The 20,429-nt window shown below is 52.0% G+C and overlaps 1 long non-coding RNA gene across 4 annotated transcripts in view; it reads right to left on the minus strand.

Moving 5' to 3' along the window:
* Nucleotides 1-100: 100 nt before the first annotated feature.
* The window catches only part of LOC144243265 (uncharacterized), a 40,557-nt gene continuing 20,228 nt past the window's right edge, over nucleotides 101-20,429 (minus strand). For 2 of the 4 annotated variants that reach the window (XR_013338593.1, XR_013338590.1), the window contains exons 3-8: nucleotides 19,385-19,562; nucleotides 15,501-15,661; nucleotides 1,775-1,879; nucleotides 889-1,022; nucleotides 661-710; nucleotides 101-326 (exon numbers count right to left, since the gene is read on the minus strand). This is a non-coding gene — a long non-coding RNA (uncharacterized LOC144243265). The remainder of the gene's footprint in view (nucleotides 327-660; nucleotides 711-888; nucleotides 1,023-1,774; nucleotides 1,880-15,500; nucleotides 15,662-19,384; nucleotides 19,563-20,429) is intronic. The other 2 variants (XR_013338591.1, XR_013338592.1) reach the window with 2 other exon arrangements.

Below are 20,429 nucleotides of genomic sequence, written 5' to 3' on the forward strand. Positions count from 1 at the left end.
TGTGCCAAAGGTAAAAGGAGAGAGAGAGAGAGAGAGAGAGAGAGATCACCAGCCACACATCACCTTTTGTGACCGAGCCTCAGAAGCCCCATGACACCAGTCACTTCTACGATATTTTATTCATCAGGGCACTCACAAAACCCACCCACGTTCCAAGGACCAGGAAATCGACTCTGCCTCTGAACGGGGAGCGGCGAGGTACTGGAAGAACACGTGAGACCAGATATTTGGGAAAATATCAGAGCTGGAACCTGCTTCCGCTGAAACACAGCCTCATTTGTGGGGTGCTCTTGGTCAGGTGGAAGGCAGGTGAAAGATCGTAGTGTCTAACAAAGAAAAGAACACGATTCGTGTGCTGGGCTCTGGCCTCAGGACCTTGGCATCTGCTGTTCCCTCCTCCTGGAATATACTTCTTCCCATTCTCTACCTGTCTGATTCCTCCCCATCCTCCCAAGGGCAGCATCAAGGGCATTTCCTGAGACAGGTTCACTGACCTCCAGCTTAAACCAGGTCCCCTCTCTAGGATCACCCAGAGCGCCACATGCCTCTCTCACCGTCTTCTCACAGAAAAAACATATCACTGGGGTGTACAGCCTCCTGGTTAAGGCGTGGCCTCTGCAGCTAGGAGGCTGGGGCTCAGCTCCAGGCTCTGCTACTCACCAGCCGTGTGGCCTTGGACAACTCACTCCACCTCTTCCGGCCGCGGTTCCCTAAACGGAAATACTAGAAATCAAGCTACCAGATTGGGTTTTCACAAAGACTGAATGAGGTGCCCAAGGTAAAGCGCTCTGTGCCTGGCACCTGGCGAGGGCCCAGGTCCCTCCTGTACTCTGTCTAACGCCGCCTCTCCCTCCCTCGCAAGCTATGGAGGCGTCCGATTTTACTCACCTCACTGTTCTTAACCCCTGGCTTGGCCCAGTGACCCGCACGGTGTCAGCAGCAAACTCATTGAACAAATCGGTAAATGAACCAACGATTCTGCAGTAAGAGCGGATCTTCTTCCCACGGAGATGACCTTGGACCTGGGTGGCCGCAAGGAGCCAGGTAAATGCATGGGGTCAAGCAATGCATTTTTGCACAGGGTGTAAATTTCGTGCCTTAAGTACACGCCATGCACAGAGCGTGGGGGGGGGGAGTAAGGGGGGGCAGAGGGCAGGAGCAGCGGCCCGCCCTCCCTGGGTGCAGCCCCATCCGAAAGCGGATCGCACTTCAGAAGGCAGAGGCTGGTTGAGTGGTCAGTGGAGACACGTCCCCCTTTTGAACCTGGTGGACTCGCTCATTTGGGACTTACTGCCCCTGTGGGTGGGGGGTGGGGGAGGAGGCTGGACCGAGAGGGAGGGGCTCTTCTCGCCCCGCCCCTCCCCCAGACCAGCCCACGGAAGGGGCCGCTGACGACCGGCCATAAAATGAGGGAAGAAAGCTGCTTCAGCAAACAAGTTATTCCACCGGTGAAGGTTTGTGAAATGGGCAGATAAGCATCTGCCGGGAACCGGGATCGAACTGTCNGAGAACCTGGGAGAGCAGGTTGACAGCCCTCCACCCGCCCCCCTGCAGGCCTGAGAGGCCGCAGTCCCCGGCGATGGGTGGGCCCGCGCGTCCCTTCTGTGATTCGACTCCTTTAACTCAGCAGCTACTGCGTGCGGTCACCGGGGTCGGTATCCTGGGCGCTGGCGGTGCCCGCGGACGCGTCACTAGGCCGCGGGTGAGGCGGAGGGCAGGTAAGCGCTCACCTGTCCAGAATGCGGAGAGCCGGGCCGGGAGGAGCCGTGCTCACCTTTGCCCCAGCGCGGGGCCGCCCCGCCGCCTCCTCCCTGCCCCGGGCTCTCGCTCTGCCTTCGCACCGAACCACCTCCCAGATCCTCCTCTGGTTCCCGGAGGGCTGCGAAATTAAGAGCAGAAACTCTGAAGAGCAAACGAATGCCGGGCAAACGACTGCCACCTCACCCACCCCTTCGGCCCAGCAGCCCGGGAGAGCTGCCGTGTGTCACCACCCGTCAGGAGAAGCCCAGACACTGTGGTCTCATTTTGCAGATGAGTAAGTCGAGGCTGATTCGGAAGCGATGGGCTAACGGCTCAGGGGCCTTTTGGAACCGGAGACTCGCATCTAGTCAGAGACGTGGCTGGAGGCGAGGAATGATCCCAGAGGGAGTCGTGAGCCCCTAAGGTCACGTGTCAAGTGAGTGAGAGGCATGGAGGGGAGTCGGAGCTCCCGCGGTCAAGTCTGGCCAAAGGGGTTTCAAACTTTCTGCAAGGAGAAAGGGGTGCTCCTTGAAGGATGCTGCCAAGGGGAGCTCAGGAATCAGGGGTGGCAGGGCAGCTGGGCTTGTCCTAAGACTGTGCTTCAGAGAAAGCCCTTTGTACTTAGAGAGTATGTTCATTAGCGGAGGCCAGAGGAAGGAGCCAGAGGTGAGGACGCGCGGTACCACAGACATAGGTCTGGGGAGCAGGGTGGGGACACCTGCACCACCGTGTACCCTCGTCCATTGTCCTGATGGAAGGCTTTGCTGCTGCTTTCAGTCTTCCCTGTTTGATTCAGAGTTTCTTCCTTCTAGCCCTTTCTCTGGGGGGCCAGGGAATACCCGTTCTCAGCCCCTCCTGCTTAGTGCACAGAAGGAGCCGCCCCGTGTGCCAAGAGGCCTCAGCCAGCTGGTAGGGGTGAGTGCCTGCCCGCTGGGCACTGCCCCCAGGGGGAAACTGAGGCCCGTCCGCCCACGGCTAGAAGGAGAAAGTGCTAGCATCGTCTCTAAACCAGCAGAAAAAGGAGCCCAGGGCGTCAGGGAACCACCACCAGCAGCCACATCCCTGTGACCGTCCTTATTGCTCCAAATCCTCTGATGAGCAAGGTGACCAAAACCGGTCCTGGGCCTTGAACGTCAACCCCCTTGTGAGTCACAGAATTTCCTTCCCTGCGAAATACTAATTTCCACAAGGAAAACTAAGAGGGGATGGAAACTTCTCTTCATCAAGTTTGGGGTTAGAATTCCATTCTCTGCACGGGGGTCAGCCGGGCTTGTCCACAGCACATTTGACCGTGTCCCTCCCTTGATGAAAGGTCATAGATGGCTCCCCGCGGTTCCTGGATGAACTACTTCTCTAGTGTGTGGGCACATGTGTGTCCCGTGTGCCCCGAACAGGCCATTGTGGGCTGTCATCCACTGTGCTGGTCACCCGCCTCTGCTTGTGCCCTGAGAGTGTCCATCCGGGCCCCCAGCTCCAAGGCCCCCTCCTAAACCACTCTCTAGGGACACCCACTTTCCCCTCACCCCACACCCTCCCTCAGTTCTTCAAGGATCCTCTTCCGGGCCTCAGGACGCTCACACATTCTGTTCCCTCAGCCTAGCATGCTCTTCCAGGTGCTCCTCACCTGGCTCACAAGAGGCCATCCAGCCTCAGAGAAGGCATCTCTGACCCACAGCAGGGTGGGGGTGGGCCCCGCCCCGCCCCCTCACGCAGCCGCCGTGGCCCGCAGGACTGCATCCCAGACATTCTCTGGTTCAATGCCCGTCTCCCCTGGATGCCGGCTGGGGGGTCACAGGTGCAGGATGTGGGTCTGCTGTTACCACTGCAGAGAGCCTGGCACATGATGGGGGGGGCTCACTTGTGGGACCGAGGAACTAAGAAGAGAGCAGGAGGGACACCTGGGTGGCTCAGTCAGTTGAGCACCCGACTTCGGCTCTGGTCATGATCTCACAGTTCGTGAGTTCGAGCCCCACGTCGGGCTCTGTGCTGACAGCTCAGAGCCTGGAGCCTGCTTTGGATTCTGTGTCTGCCTCCCTCTTTGCCCCTCCCCTGCTTGCACTGTCACTCTCTCTCTAAAAAATAAATAAAACATAAAAAATTTTTAAAGAAGATATATATTTTTTAATATTTTTATTTTATTTCTAGGAGAGAGAGAGAGACAGCATGAGCAGGGGAGGGTCAGAGAGAGAGGGAGTCACAGACTGAAACAGGCTCCAGGCTCTGAGCTGGCAGTCAGCACAGAGCCCGACATGGGGCTCGAACCCACGAACCGCAAGATCACGACCTAAGCGAAAGTCGGACGCTTAACCGACTAAGCCACCCGGGCGCCCAAGAAGATATGTTTAAATTAAAAAAAAAGAATAAGAGAGCAGGAGAGCGATCTGGGGAGGAATGGGGGTGGGGGAGGGCTGTGGACGGGTCCTGAGGTTTCTGCCCAGATGCCCTCCTCCCGAGGAGCTTTGCGACTCCTGTTCTTCCTGCAGAAGAACTTGGCTCTCTCTCCATCAGGGTCACCGCGAAGCTCTTCAGCACAAAGTACTGAGGGCCTACTGTGTGCCGGGTGTGCCGCTGGGCCCCGGGGAGACGCTGCGGCGAGTGGTAGGACATGTGGGTCCTGATCGCCGCAAGTCTGTGGCCTTCGAACCTCACCAGCGCATCTCTCCTCCTTTGGTCCCCTGCCCCCCAGGTCCCCGCGTGGAGCCTGGTCCCTGGCAGAGGCTTTCTGATGAATTCAGCAGGATTCAGTGGACCGTGGACTGGCCGATGCTAAAACTCATCCTGCCCCTCATGCAATCCCATGATACTCAGTATTGACCTCGAACTCCAGATACCCACATGTGGTCACCACTTGAGGGGTGTGTATGAGCGTGTGTGAAGGCCCAGGGGTGTATGTGAGAGGGCAAGTGTGTGTACACATGTTTGTGGCCTGAGTGTGTGTGTGTGCACGTGTGTGTGTGTTGTGCAGACCTATCTTCCAGGCTACCGGACAGGGCTGGGCTGTGAATGGGCTGATCGTGAACCCCAAAGGGAGAGAAAGAAAGCGGCCTTTGTCCTGAACAAAGACTGGTCACCAGGAGTTGAGTGTTTTAAAGAGCTCATCCGGGGGCGCCTGGGTGGCTTAGTCGGTTAAGCGTCCGACTTTCGCTTAGGTCATGATCTCGCGGTTNAATGACAATGTGGTTACCTAAGAAGTGACCCTACAAAGGTGAGATGTTTTCTAAACCATATTTGATCAAATTGCCTAGGTTTTACATACATTATTATTTCCTACATGTAGAAACACAGGCTTTTCTGGAAGAGGGCTGGTGAGCTTGACTTTGATGAGTAGGATTTAAATCAGCAAAATCACAGACAGGGACGAAGGAAAAGGAGCTATTAATGAGCAGTTTCCCATGGAGCATGTACCAGAACGGCACGTGTGGAGTGAGAACAGCTGATTTTCTCATTCCCGGGTGATAAACATCCCAAACTAAGGTGATTTGGCATTTAGTTTCCTCGTCTGTACTGTGGGGGTGCTGGTAACTCTTCAAAGAACTCTCAAGTCTGAAAAGAAACACAGTAAAACCTTGGATTGTAAGTAACTTGCTCTGCGAACATTCTGGGAGACGAGCCAACATTTGCAATAAACTTTGACTTGATAAACGAGCTTGCAGTACGTGACCCCGAACGTCACATGATCACAACTGAGCCGATGGTTATTCTCTCTCTCTCTCTCTCTTTCTCTCTCTGTGGGATTGTGGGTCACCGACTCCTATGCTCGGATGCCCCGTCTCTGCGTCGTGAGCAATAGCAAGAGGTATGGAGGAGATCTCGTCTGCAGAGGAGAAGGAGGAAAAGGCAGAGGAACCCCTGCTTCAAATGAGATTAGGGAGACGTGTAGAACGTGGGAAAGCGTGCAAAACTTTGTAGAAAATCACCACCCAAACAAGGCTGGAGCAATGCGAGCGAAGAGTCTGTTTCAGGATAACGCAGCTGTGTCACATTTCCCCACAATCGTCAAAAGGAGGCAAAAGCAAGCGTCACTGGACAGGCTCCTTGTTGAAGCTGCACGAAAAGAAAAACATCCGATCGAGCCAACAGATAGCAGTGATTCCGTCAGTGATGGTGAACGTCGTCCCTCACAATGACCCTCCTCTCTCTTGCCTCGCAGGTTTTCAAAGGGAAGTGCAGGTTAATTTGTGTGTCTGTCTTTATAGTTTGCATTTTCCATATCATTTTGTATTATATTACATACTGTCATCATTTTTACATGAATATTTTTGGGTTGTGGAACGAATCATCTGAGTCTCCGTTAGTTCTTATGGGGAAATGCGCTTTGATATCCCAGTGCTTTGGGTTACAAGCATGTTTCCAGAATGAATTACGCTCGCAAATCAAGGTGTTACTGTGTGTGTGTGTGTGTGTGTGTGCACGTGAGTGTGCGTGTGTGCGCGCAGGCACCCGTGCACACGCTTGCATCCACGAACACCAGCATACCCGCTTCCTTATCACTTAGGAATATACGCACCTCGCAGCAAAGTCTTCATGATTATGGATGGTTGTTATTTCTATTAGAAAAAAATACCTGGGGCTCAAAATCATGGCTTTGGGGTGCTAATGGTGTTTTCCCTGATATGCATTTTCCTGATATTCACGATATGAATGAAAGATGGTCCATCCAGGCCCTCCTCCACATCCCACTGCCGTTCCCGGTGGCAATTTAAAGGCCACACTCACGACCGGCAGCTGATGGGACGGTCGACCCCGGAGGCAAGAGCCAGGCTCCCAGAGCGCGTGCTTTGGCAGCTGGGCCGTCGCGAGTCTTGCCTGAATGCACCTGACTGCCATCATCTGACCCTCCCCCGCCCCTCATCTCCGGGCCCTCGTGCGGCCACCCCCAGGCCCCAGCTGTCCGTTCCTGTTAGGTTCCTTCTGCAGCCCAGCCGGCCGAGCGGACTGAAGGCCCCGTCAGTCCGTTTGCCGCTGCACCGAGCAGGCAGATGAATCACTTCTGATTTCTCACCCCCCTTGCCTGCAATTCGAAGCTGTCAGCACTCGACTCAAAACGCTGCCACGGGGACCGTCACGGGGCGGCAGGTGCTGTCGGGGCAGAGGGCTTGTCGCCTAGGGGATCGCAGCCCCCAAACCCGCTGGTGGGTCCGACCCTGGCCCCCCACCGAGGGTCTGGCCGATGGAATCTTCTTAGGGAAAACTTGATGGAGGCGTTACATTCACAGGCAGAATGCAGGGGAGTCAGCCTCGTCCTGGCAGAAAATCCTTCCCCATCACCGGAGCCGCTTTCTCAGCCCCTCCTTGGCCAAACAAATCTCTTCATGTGCCTCTAAGTCTAAAAATCACCTTTAAATATTTGATTCCCTGCCATGAGCCTCGGGGGGAAAAAAGACTCTCCTGACGGACGCTCCGATGAGCTATTCGGGGAATGTCCCCTCGCTATTCACCCGGCACGATTGGGGACAAGCCTCTCCCCACCCATGCGCTTTCGAGAAAGGAAAGCAAATAAAATGCCAAGGAGCTCACAGTGTGCGAGCTGCTGGCAGGGAGGAAGGGGCAGGGTTCACAAAGAAGCCGCTGAATGATCCATGTTATCCAGATTGTGTCTGTTGATTTACGCAGGGATTTTTTTTTCAGTCAACATCATTACGTGGCGATGTGTGTTTTCATTTCTTTCGGGAGAAATGAAAGATGTTTGTAACCAGAGATAAAATGACCAGGCTTTTTCCCCCCTTCGTTTTTTCTCTCTCTCTCTAGTACCGAGGGACACCGCCCAAGAGAAATAAACCCAAATGCCTGCAGCTCCCATTCTCTCCTGGACCCACGGGGTCCCACGCGGTCACTGCAGCAAGAAGAAAGCTCCACATGGCGGGTGAATCAATTCGAAGCCTCTCCCAAAGATGTCACCAGGAGACACCACGTTGGGACATCCAACGTTTGGCTTTCTGTTTGCTTAATCCCAGCGGCCACACATAAATTTTCCATCTTCCACTGAAAAGTCATCCCAAAGCATGTATAGCATTGTCAAAATTGCACAGCTGAGCAGAAAACTATAGGGAAAAGCTGATATTCGTTTTTCCTATATTGAATATGGCTGGAAGTATTTTTCCCTTTGCTTTTTCTTTTTTCTGATGGGGTTTTCTTGAAGTTGAGCAGACTCCATTCTCAAGCTGCTTGGGAAACTCTTGGCTGGCCCCTGGCTGCCCACCCCGGACTGCCTGCTCCTGGCCGCCCGAGCCCCAGGCAGCATGTACCCCCCGACCCCTGGACATTTGCGCAAACATCCAAAGAAACAAGTGCAAGGCTGTTTGTGACAAATGGCTACAAATAATCTAAATGTTCATCCACAACAGCGGTTTGTATTTTTTATGTGTGTGAAATGGTCAGTCAGGTGCAGCCACAAGAGGAAACAGATGAAAGCCTCAGGGAGACAAAACATACCGTACCCCCAAACTCTCCAGACAGGAAGCGCACCCCTCGCGGCCGCATGGAGAGGCAGAGGGTGGTCAGGAGCGGGGGGTGTGCCAGGCCATGACCTCTCCTAGGATTTCTACAAGAAAAGCAGGCCAGGGCAGCGCTAGCAGCTTAGGGCAGACCACTTTGAATAATTCTAGCAGGTTCTGGACTCTCGAGTGCCCTGGTACCGGACCCTGGAAGGATCCAGAAAGGAGAACATTGTGTTCTGGAGTGTAGGAATGAGATGGAGGAGGCAGGGCCCTGGACGGGTGAGTTCGCATACGGAAGCCTGCTCCTGGCGGGGGCGGGAGAGGGAGGAGGGAGACTTTGCTGTCTAAAAGTTGGCTAGCCCAGGCAGGGCCATCTCTCCCCAGCCAGAAAGGATTTTTAAGATGTCAAGAAGGAATAAAATCTATATACAATAAAATGTGGAAGCAAATGCTACACATTGAGATTCGTCAATACCTGGAAATACTTTGAAAGAAAAAGAAAGAGATGATGGTGATGATGATGATCATGATGATGATGATCACGATAATGAAGAAGAAGAAAGAAGAAAAAAGAAAGAAGGAAGAAGGAGAGAGAGAAGGGGGCAGAAGAGGAGGAAGGAGGAGGAAGGGGGAAGGAGAAGGACGCGGAAGAGCGGAAAGAGGGAGAAGAGGAAGACAAAGACGGGGGAGGGGGAGGAGGAGAATGACTGAACGCTCACTGAACACCTTGTTCTCCGAGCGTTAGACACCTCAGCTCGTCTAAAGAACACTAGTAAGAAGATACTATCTCCATTCCTAGTCTATAGAATAGAATGGCTATTCCATTCGTGGCTTCAATACTAAGTGCTTAGGTAGCCCATGGTTCAGAGGGTCGGGGTGCTGGGCCAGGCTCTGCTGGGCAGCACCACTGACCTTGGCCGGGTTCATCCACGTTTCAGTAGCTTCCGCCAGGTAGCAGAGAGGCTCTACTCCCGGCCTTGGCCGGCGGTGGGCCGGGAGGCAGGACGACAGGTTAGCCGCCTCCCATCACCCAGCAGGCTAGTCTCGACTTCCCCCCGTGAGGGTGGTAGCAAGAAGCCCGGTGCACACACCCTCGAGCCTCTGGCTGGAGTCGTGTGTGTCGCAGCCCCGTCAGCCAAAGCAAGACATGTGTCCCACCCAGACTCACAGGAGGCGCACGTCTTTGTGGAAGTCGCCTCCAAGTCACACTGCAAAGGGGCACGAGTACGAGATGAGAAGAATCGGGGGCGGTTTTTGCAGTCAGCACGTCGGTGCGATGAACAATGTACACTCTTAGAAAGAGTAAACGGATCGTAGATAGACCACGGATTGCTGCTCGGGGTCAGCCGTCGGCCCCCCTCTAACGGGCAAGAGACCGTCTGTACCGCTTCCTCTGGGCCATCTCCAGCCGCGCTTCCAGCCAGTGTCCTCAAGCTGTTCCTTGCTCGTCCTGGTCTCCCTCTCGCCAGGCAAAGACTCTGTTAGACCATCAGCAGCCGCTGACACCACCGACGGCCTCTTCCTTGCGTGGCTCCGCCTGGTTTCCCTCCTACTTGCTGGCAAACGTCTCTGTCTCCTTTGCAAACTTATTTTCTCCTGCCCAGAAACCTCACATATTTCTTTCCTCCCACTCAAACCTCGAGTCTGAGTTCCATGTTTGTATATCCAACTGCTCATTGCTTCCTCTCCTCTTTATTCAGGGGGCTCAAGATAACGTATCAGCTATGGCCGGAGAGTCAACAACCCCAAGTTTAGCAATGGACTTTTTTTTTCATGAATCATATTTTATTTTTTTACAAATAGTTTATTGTCAACTTGGTTTCCATATAACACCCAGTGCTCACCGCCACAAGTGCCCTCCTCCGTGCCCATTTCCCCCCTCGCCCCCCACCCCCATCAGTCCTCAGTTTGTTCTCATCATTCAAGAGTCTCTCATGGTTTGCCTCCCTCCCTCTCCCCAACTATTTCCCCCCTTCTTCTCCCCCATGGTCCTCCGTTAAGTTCCTCCTAATCCTCCTATACGTGCAAACATATGGTATCTGTCCTTCTCTGCCTGACTCATTTCGCTCAGCATAAGCAAATGGCTTATTAGAAAAAACATGGCTGTTTTTTCTAACAGCCATCTACATATAGCTTGCGATTCTACAGGTCGTCAGCCCGGGCTGGAATCAGCCGGATGGTTCTTTTGATCCTGGCTGAGGTCAGCTGGCTGGTCCAGGACGGGCTCGGTTAAGATGAGTCACCGGCCCCACGTGGTCTGTCATTAGCCAACGGGCTGGCCCAGGCCTGTTCCCCGGGAGGCTCTGGAGGGCGTCTGGAGAACGAGCACAAATGTGCAAGAACCCAGGGCTGGAAGGCAGTGGGGTGTTCCTTCTGCTGCACCCCGAGGTCAGCCGTGTCGCGAGGCCAGGCTGCCCTCGACCGAGGAACTGCAGAGTCAATTGCGAAGGGGCGTGCACCCAGGCAGGACAACAGCTGGGGCCACTTTTGCTTCTGAGATCGGACGAGATCAGGCACATTCAGAGCGGCGTGGCTGAAGACTAAGAGGGCCGTTTCTGGAAGCAATCAACCACAGGCACCTCAAACTCAGCAGGGTCGACACTGAACTTGGGACCTTCCCCCCAGTCAGGCACCTCTCCCAGTGTCCACACCCCAGTCAGCTTTCACAGCAAAGCAAGAAACGTGAGAGCTATCCCTGCCCTCCCGCCCCTCACTCTCCGGATCTAATGCATTATCTCTAAAATGCCCTTTGCGCCTGTTCCTTGTCCCCCAGGCTCAGACGCCAGCACTTTGTCCCACGGCGTCAGGAGCCTCCTAACCGACCTCCTCCCACCCACGGTGCCCTTCCCTGCACATCCTGTGAGCCAGTCATTGGCCTCTTTCTTTTTTTTTTTAATTTTTTTATTTATTTTTGAGAGAGAGATACAGAGAGCAAGTGGGAGAGGGGCAGAGAGAGAGAGGAAGACACAGAATCGGAAGCAGGCTCCAGGCTCCGAACTGTCAGCACAGAGCCAGACGTGGGGCTCGAACTCACAAACAGTGAGATCATGACTTGAGCCGAAGTCAGACGCTCCACCGACTGAGCCCCCAAGCACCCCTGTGGTGGTTGCCATTTTATGTATACGTTCTCTAATGCCTCTGTCTGCCCCCCGAACTGCAGCCCCCATGTGAGGAGACTGCCTCCTTGTTCCATCACCCCTGCATCTCCGCCCTGCATGGTAATAAGCGCACCCCAAGGATTCCCAGGATACAAATGCAATGTTACTTTCCGTCTTGCAGGAAAACATTGGTAAAGCCCAAGGTAAAATAACTGGGTCAATACATGGGGCAATTTGAGGACACCCAGACGTCCCACTTGGCAGGTAGGAGTGAGGGATACGGAGGCCGGGGGGCGCCCAGCCCTCAATGCCGGGGAACCTCGGGACCGCGATCCTCCCAGAGCCTGGGGGGCAGCGGGCCAGGAGCAGCTGCGCTATCTCAGAACCGCTCTGCATACAGATCGGCTGTGCGCACACAGCTTCCTCTCCTTATCAACCCGCTGTAACAGAGGTGCAATTCAAACTCCAGTGGACCCGTTCCAGAAACCCAGGCTGCGCAGAACACGTGCCAAAACAGAGGCATCCACGGCTGGGGAAGCAGATGGCTAAAGGAGTCTGTCCTCCCCACCCCCGGGAGGCAAGAAAGGTCCTGGGCCAGACAGGGTCAGCACCCCCACCCCCGCCCACTGTGCTCTGGGAAGAATTATTTGGCAGCCGTTAGTAAGTCAACAAATAAGTAGTGAGGGCCCACTGTGTGCCAGGCACCTTAGTAGGGGTGGGAGAAGCAGGAGTGAACTCAGTAAACGAAACAATCAGATACCCACAATTAATGATACTAGCAAATTAATAAATTGTAGTCGTGACGAGGGTATGAAGCAGAGACACAGGGTGCTAGGAACACACTGGATAGGAGTAGCTGACCTGGTCTAGGGATCCGGGGAAGGTTCCAGAAGGAAGTGAAATTTTAGCCAACACTTAAAGGATACCTTCAGGGACCTTTCTTTGGCCTACTGCAAAAGCCAACCCATATCCATTGTTTGCAATCAAAGAATTCCAGACGGTACAGCAAAAGTCACAAACCCAAGGTCTAAAGGGGTTTCATTTTGTTTTCAATTTGAGGGGCGCCTGGGTGGCTCAGTCGGTTAAGCGTCCAACTTCGGCTCAGGTCATGACTTCACAGTTTGTGGGTTCAAGTCCTGCGTCGGGCTCTGTGCTGACAGCTCAGAGCCTGGAGCCTGCTTTGCATTCTGTGTCTCCCTCTCTCTGCTTCTCCTCTGCTCATGCTCTGTCTCTCAAAAATAAATAAATGTAAAAAAATTAATTTGAATTAGGCCTTAGGAGCAGCTCGAAGCCCCTAGTTCACTGAAACACTGGGTCTCTCTTTTGCTTTTAGTTACTTAAGTTACCTGCCTAACTCCCCAGGTCACTAGGTTTGTTATCCCTGTAGTCAGTTCACAGCTATGCATTGGAAAAAAGAAACCCATCTCACTACCTGAATGTTTAAAGACTTGGAAGATGGATGGAGTGGGATCCGTGTCCCTCTAGGCAACTCCAGTGAAAAATAGAAGGATTTATCTAGATAGAAGGAGGATGGACAGACGGATGGATGGATGGATGGATGGATGGATGGATGGATAGTTGGATGGATGGATGGATGGTTGGATGGATGGATGGATGGATGGATGGTTGGATGGATGGATGGATGGATGGATAGATGGGTGGATAGTTGGATGGATGGATGGATGGATGGATGGATGGATGGATGGATGGATGGATGGATGGATAGTTGGATGGATAGTTGGATGGATGGATGGATGGATGGCTGGCTGGCTGGCTGGCTGGCTGGCTGGCTGGATGGATAGAAGGAAGGAAGGAAGGAAGGAAGGAAGGAAGGAAGGAAGAAGGGAAGGAAAGAAGGATGGATAGAAGGCAGGGATAGAGGGGTAGAAAGAAATGGGCTTACCAGGATGAGGCCCCAGAAGTAGGAAAAATCTGGGAGAAAAAAACAAATAGGATGTGTTTAAGGCAGACACCAGAATTAAAGGAGATGGAAACTGCTGTTTTGATTTGTGTTAGAAATAGAAATTCCCTTGAAAATAAACTTCCAGTCGGTTTTGTTTCTGCAAAGCAAATGACAGGCCGCTGCTTACAACCTCATTCCAGAAGGAGTCCACGCCACCCACCCTCAGCCTCCCGAGTCCATCTGGAAGCTCTGGTCCAATGAGCCAAGAAGCCAGGAAGGAGGCCAGGAGTGGGAAGAGGCAGAATCAAATGCTGTCAAATAGCTATAAAAAAACCTCGAGGTTCGGGAGAAAAAGTAATCATCCTGTAATTGACTGTTTACTAATGGAATCTATTAATTTATAGCCACAAAAGAATCAGCTAATTTGTGGTTAATGGTGTTTAAAAGATAAACAACATAGATTAACTCTGCGGAGCACAGCCCAGCCCTCCCGAGTCAGCAGACAGCTCCCCGCGCGGGGGAGAGCGGACCTGGAGGCAGAGAGCGGTGAGCCTCCCTATAGAGGACCCCGCTTCACCCTCGGGGGCTTCCTCCAGCCGTGCACCCTCTTCGCCTGGAGCCAACAGCTCCCTTCCCTCGCAAAGAATACAGGTTATGAATAGCTGAGTGTGCGCTCACTTGCACCAGATACCACGCTAAGGGCTTCGCATGCCGTCTCTGTCTCAGGGATTCCTTGAACTCTGTGGAATAGGTCCCCGTCTCAGTTCCATTTTACAGGTAAGAAAACTGAGGTCCAGAAAAGTGATGCCACCTGCCCAGGGATTCATTGTGCGCCTGCTGGGTCCTGGGCTTGAGCCCAAGGCTACGTGACCCTGGACCCCAAGCTCTCCACCAGCATTTCCCAAACCTCGCTGCTCACAACCGTCTTGTTGCCCTTCCTGCAAACCACCTGCATTTACGATTTCCCTTTAAACAGCCTCTTCTCCGCCTCTCCCCCTTTTATTTGGTTAATTTCAGCTTTATCCTTGACTGTATTTTCCAGGTCTGATAAGGTAATAATATCTTTGTTTCTAAGACAAATTTGGAATAAATACCTGACTACTAAAATACACGTTTGCCTGTGTTCCTCCTTGTGATCTTGTAAACCACCAGTGATCTGAGCACTACGCACATTCTAATCATGTAACCCCCAAACCATAATCACACGGCTGTATGTGCAGCCTGCCTTAGCCAGTATCCTGCCCGCACGGTCGCATTTTACCCTCCCTGATACAACCCCCCCCCCTGAAATGCACTGGAAGCTGCCCTCATTCCGGAGCCCGCCTTGACTCCTCCATCCCACGGACATCCTTCCCTTTGATGACAGAAAATTCACGTCATTAGTAAACCACAAAAAGACAGGATGAAAATAAGGATATAGGATACATTTCCTCAATTACACGGTCAGATCCTGGAGGATTCAAAAAACATCTGTATCTTGAAATCTAAGATCTGTGAGGGTCAGAGGGGGTGGCATAGAGCAGGTGCCCAGTGAAGTCTGGGGACGCGGTCAATGGAGACATTGATTGATTGATTGACTGATGGGGACACGGCACAGAGGCGGGAAGGCGTCACCGTCGTCACCGTCATGGCTGGGGTGGGGCCGGCCTGAGTCCGGCCTGCGCTGGCCATTGGCGCTCAGAAATCACCTGGGAAGCCACATCCCCTTCTCTGGCCTCCAGCTCCACTGCGGGCCTGTGACCGGGGAGTGGCCAATGGTTGCTGATCAACCCTCATGCTGTTGGGATTGGTCCAGAAATGAGTCCTGACCCAATCTTGGCCAGGACTTCCCTTAAAGCCATTGGGGAAGAAGCAGCCTTTGTGAACTGGGTTTTCTGTCACTTGCGACCAAAACACCCTGGAAAAGCCCTTGACTAGGAGCCAAGAAACCAGCGTCATCTCCACGTGGTACTGCTGAGTCATTTCGTCCCGCACGACTCTGCCTCAAAGGTGCTTTCCCCGACCAACCCCTTCCACCTCTCCCTCCACCTCCCATCGCCTCCTGCCCCAGTCCAGCCCCGTCATGCCTCCTCGTTGAATTCTGTGTTTGGCCCATCACCTGTCTCACTCACTGGTGTAGCCCAGGGCGTGCAACCCCCAGGCACACGGCAGGCCCTTGCTAATATTTGCTGCGTGGTCTGACCCTGACTTCTCTGCCTGCTTTCCCTCTCAGGATCCTTCCAGCAGGGCTGGGCTTTGCTTTTCCCGCTGCTGCTCTGGGAGAAGTGTGGCAAGAGTCTCACCCAAAGGCCCTGGAGCGCCTCCCAGCAAATCAGCACTCACCCACGGGGAAGACAGTCCGGTGATGCTCCTCCTTTCTCCTTCCTCTGCTACACAGCCTCGCCAGCCAGGAAGTCCCTCTTGATGTCTAGCCCAATCTCCGGTAGAGCCCTAGAGCCAGCCACGCCTCTCCCAGGCCTGGAGGTCAGAAGACAGCCCAGGCCCTGTAAGAGCAGGGGAAAAAAACAGTTTAGAGTGAAAAAAGACGCTGAGAGAAAATAAAAACGCCCTCGCCTCATTGTCTCCCCATCCCCACCTTCTGACTTTGCAGAAAGTTCCTTTACGGTCCATATGGCTACGAACCACACTCTTCCAGAGATGTGGGTACAGCGGGTGAGAATATATCTGTTTCATAATCCCTCTTTTGTCCAAACAGTGGCTGGGCCAATACCTCTTCTCTGATTCATCCCAACTGACATCCTTTGGAGGGAGGAAGCCGGGGTCCAAGGGGTGAACATTTCTAAACCCATTTTCCAGATGAGCTCAGAAAGGCTGGGAGGTTCTACAGTGAAAAAGCCCACAGTAAACAGCAGAAGGGAAGCCACTTCCTCTGTAGGGTCAGGCGTCTGTCTCAAACCCATTTTCCAGATGAGCTCAGAAAGGCTGGGAGGTTCTACAGTGAAAAAGCCCACAGTAAACAGCAGAAGGGAAGCCACTTCCTCTGTAGGGTCAGGCGTCTGTCTCCTTTTAATTTTGCAAGGAAGGCAACCCCACTGCCTAGGGTGGAGGTTCTTCCCTCATTCATTCATTGGCTCCTTCATTCCAGAAGATAAAACGCCTGGACTGAGCCCCTCCCCCAAACCCCAGGCTTCCCAGAGTCTCTCTCTCTGAGGGAAGGGCAGGAATCATCCGTCCCGTGGCCGGATCAGGGAGATTGAATAAGTCAATTGTGGAAAACATTTTTCCTAGTTTCTTCTTTCTCTTCTAATTTTATTTGTGGTGTTGCCTAACATCCAGGGACTTTATTATAAGATAGAAAAAAAAATTTTTTTTGTCTTTCTCTGGGATGGCTGGCTTCAGAGGTCTAGAAAGGGCTTCATGGGGTAGTGATTTTTCGGGCCCTATTTAAGGTTTAGGTCACGATCTGATAGGAGTGGAAGGAGGAGTCTCCTGATCATTCCTTCATTTTACAAAAGAGGAAACTGAGGCTCCACAGTGAGTGGGGAGCCCTGACTCTCTGCCCGGCGTTGTCTCTGCTTGCAGGACTAGAAGGAGCAGAGTCCCCACAAAAAGGAAGGACAGACAGAAGACCCTTGACTGCCCAGGCTACGGCTGCATTGCCGGTGACTGTCACCACGCCTCCAGAGTTGAGAGGTTGCTGTGTTCACCCTACATGTATAGCGTCGTCCAGTCTGGTGTCTGGCCAACAGCACACCATGGCAGTGAACCCTAAAATCCAGTCCCCTGAGAGGCTTTCCCGGGCTGATGAGGGCAGACACCACAAAGGAACAAAAAAACAAACAAACAATGATTCGACATAAACACCAAAAACTCCTGGATGTCAACAACCACAACTAATAGGGGCACCTGGACAGCTCAGTTGGTTAAGCATCCGACTCTTGATTTCAGCTTAAGTCATGATCCTAGAGTCTTGAGATCGAATCCCAAGTGGGGCTCTGCACTGACGGCACAGATCCTGCTTGGGATGCTCTCTTAATCTCTCTCTTTCTCTCTGCCCATCCCCTGTTCAGGAGCTCTCTCTTAAAATAAATAAATAAATAACTTCGGCTCAGATCATGATGTCACAGTTCGTGAGTTTGAGCCCCGCGTCGGGCTCTGTGCGGACAAGTCAGAGCCTAGATCCTGCTTCAGATTCTGTTGCCCTCTCTCTGTGTCCCTCTGCTGCTCATTCTTTCTCTCTCTCTCTATTTCTCTTTCAAACATAAATATTCTAAAAATTTTAGTAAATAATTTTACAAAAAACCACAACTAAGAAAACTAAAAGACACAGAACTAGGTAAAATATTTCCAACATATAGAAGAAAGTAGAAAGACTCTTAAAATATGTCAAGCTCTTACAGATCGATAAAAGTGGCTAAAGACAAATGAGAGACGAGGCACAAAAGTGGAAATGCAAACAGGCAACGTGCTTATGAGAAATGTTTATACTCATTAGTAACCAAAGCAATCGAAGTGGAAACTATAACCAGAGAAGTCTCCGTGCAGCCTTGCAGGGCAGAGCGGTAGTAAGAAAGGAAGGAGGGGAATCTCGGTGGCTCTGTTGGTTGACTCTTGATTTCAGCTCAGGTCACGGTCTACGGTTCCTGAGTTCGAGCCCCAAGTCGGGCTCTGTGCTGACAGTATGAGCCTGCTTGAGATTCTCTCCCTCTTTCTGTGCCCCTCCCCACTCCAAATAAATAAATAAACTAAAAAAAAAAAGAAGAAGAAGAAGAAGGGAAACACACAGTGTTTGCAAGGATGAGAGAAACAGCACATCCCGGGCTCCTGGAGAAAGACAGGCTGGTCTTTCCGAGTGTTGTAATATACGTTAAAATCCTTAAAGTTTGTGTTTCTTTTCTGTTCTGGCATTCTCCATTACTAAGGACTTGTTGAGAAACTATGGGCAAGAAAAGAAATGTACGCCCCTGCTGTGTGCTTGGGAAAAGTTGGACGCAGCTTTTACGTTCAACGTTAAGGAATCCGTGAGACACACTGAGACACAGATTTGCCGTGTAATGTTGTGGGGTCACGGAAAAGAACAAGGGTTCATACAGGTCATGATAACACACAGTGAAATTTGAAAGTTGGTACAAAGTGATCTGCATAGGTCATCTCGGCTCTGGAAAAAAACGCATACACACGCATGAATGCATGTGCTCAGAAAACAATCTGGAAGAAATAGTCATCAGATTGTTAACAGGGGTTTTCACCAGGAGGAAGATTTACATATATAGGGAGAGACACAGAATCCGAAGCAGGCTCCAGGCTCCGAGCTGTCAGCACAGAGCCCGATGCGGGCTTCGAACTTACAGACCACAAGATCATGACTTGAGACGAAGACGGACGCTTAACCGACTGAGTCACCCAGGCGCCCCAAGCTTGTTTTTAATTGACATTTACGAGGACTGGTTGGGGTAAGGAGACACCAGAGAGAAGAGTCCGATGCTGCTGTTGGAAATGTTAATTGCCATAAACTTTCTAGACTAATATGACAGGACTTCTCAAAAGTCGTAACATGTGTGAAGCATTTCAGCAGTAATTTTACTTCTAGGAATTTACCCTAAGGAAATAATCAGAGATGTGTACATTTAGGTACAAGGATGTCCACTGTAGAGCTATTTACAATAGCGAAAAGCTGGAATCAGCCTAAATACCCAACAATGGAGAATTGTCTAAATAAGTGTTGGTTAAGTGAAGTACTGTGCAGTCATTCATGGCGCTGTCCAATATCGAATAGGATGACAAAATGGTCTTGACATAGAGCAAAAAAAAAAAGTCTAACATGGCATAGAAGTGGGGTAGCACTATTGCAAAATACTGAACACAATAAATTATGTACAAAAGAGATATGATATTTGCAGTGAGAATCACAGGATGATGAGACTCCGGGTTTCAATTCATGTTTATGTTTTCCTACATTTTGCAATTCCAGGACAATAAACATGTTACCATCATCACAATCGGACTTCGTTTAAAAGGAAAAAAAAAAAAATCCCAGTAACATTGACACTAAAGCAAGCTCATTATTCATGTCCGTCAGTTGCGATTCCCAAGCCAGGCTGCGGGGTGTGGACCTTTGCACGGCTACTTGGGGAATCGAAAGGCCAGGCCCGTGATGAAAATATGTCCCCTCTAAACACCCTCTGGTACCACCTACAATCGGTCCTGCCCTTGAAGCCGTGCCCAGCCAACCCACGCATCTTCAGAGGGCTGAGAAGAAAAGTGACCTGTTTTTAATATTCGAGACAAAATCCAGTTGAATCCAGCTGGCGTTCTCGGCGGCCGCACTTGCTCAATCCTCCCTCTGTTGTGTAACGATGAAGAATCAGCCACATTCTCAGAAAGCCCTTTGTCAAGACAGGACAGAGGTTTCCAAATATGTGTTCTGGGGCTCATCCCTTTTTCCTGTGGGGATGATTGACCCGTTTGCAGAAGATAATTAAAGTCACAGAAAGCCCGGACTACTTGCCCTGTTGTCTGGATTTAGATCCCAGAGGATCCTGGTCCAGAGAGCTGGGTGTGAAAATCGAACCGAACCCCCTGCTGATGAGGACGAAAGATGGGGACGGGCTGCACCGAGAGAGGCTCTAAATCAAGGGATTAAGTGACTTACCCAAGGTCACTCTCGGCCAGGGGGAGGGAGGAGACCTGGCAAGCTGGCCCAGAGGGCCTTGTGGGGAACCAGGGACAGTGGCAGCTGGGGCATCGTCTAGAGAGAAAGGGGTCCCTTGGCTGATGCCTTAAGACTGGACTTGGAGGGGGGTTCTGGGCTCACTGGTGAGTCCTTAGGGTCCTATGGGAACAGCTTCTGAAAGAGTTGACGCTTCCTTCCCTCCCTCCCTTCCTTCTTTCTTTCCTTCCTTCCTTTTGTACCTCCTTCCCTCCCTTCCTCCCTCTCTCCTTTCCTTCCTTCCTCCCTTCCTCCTTCCTGTCTGCATGGCATGTGCCTTCTAACACAGCGCTGTCCCGTCCAAACAATGCATACTCTATTTGTGATTTAAAATTTCCTCATAGTCACAATGAAAATCATAAAATCGAGGGGCGCCTGGGTGGCTCAGTCGGTTAAGCATCTAAAGCCTGCACCAGGCTGGTACAGCCTGGGAAGGGCCAGTGTGGCCGAGGCAGCAGAGCAGGGGACATGGTTAGAAAGAAAGGTGTCGAGGCGCACGGGGTCGGCCCACACAGGGCTCTGGGCCTCCATTAGTAACAGCTGACCTTCACCGAGTGGGCGGGGTTAGATGCAGCCGCTCACTTCACCCTCTCGACAGCCCT

Source organism: Crocuta crocuta, unplaced genomic scaffold, assembly GCF_008692635.1.
Source record: "Crocuta crocuta isolate KB4526 unplaced genomic scaffold, BGI_CrCroc_1.0 scaffold27, whole genome shotgun sequence".
Taxonomy (NCBI): Eukaryota; Metazoa; Chordata; class Mammalia; order Carnivora; family Hyaenidae; genus Crocuta; species Crocuta crocuta.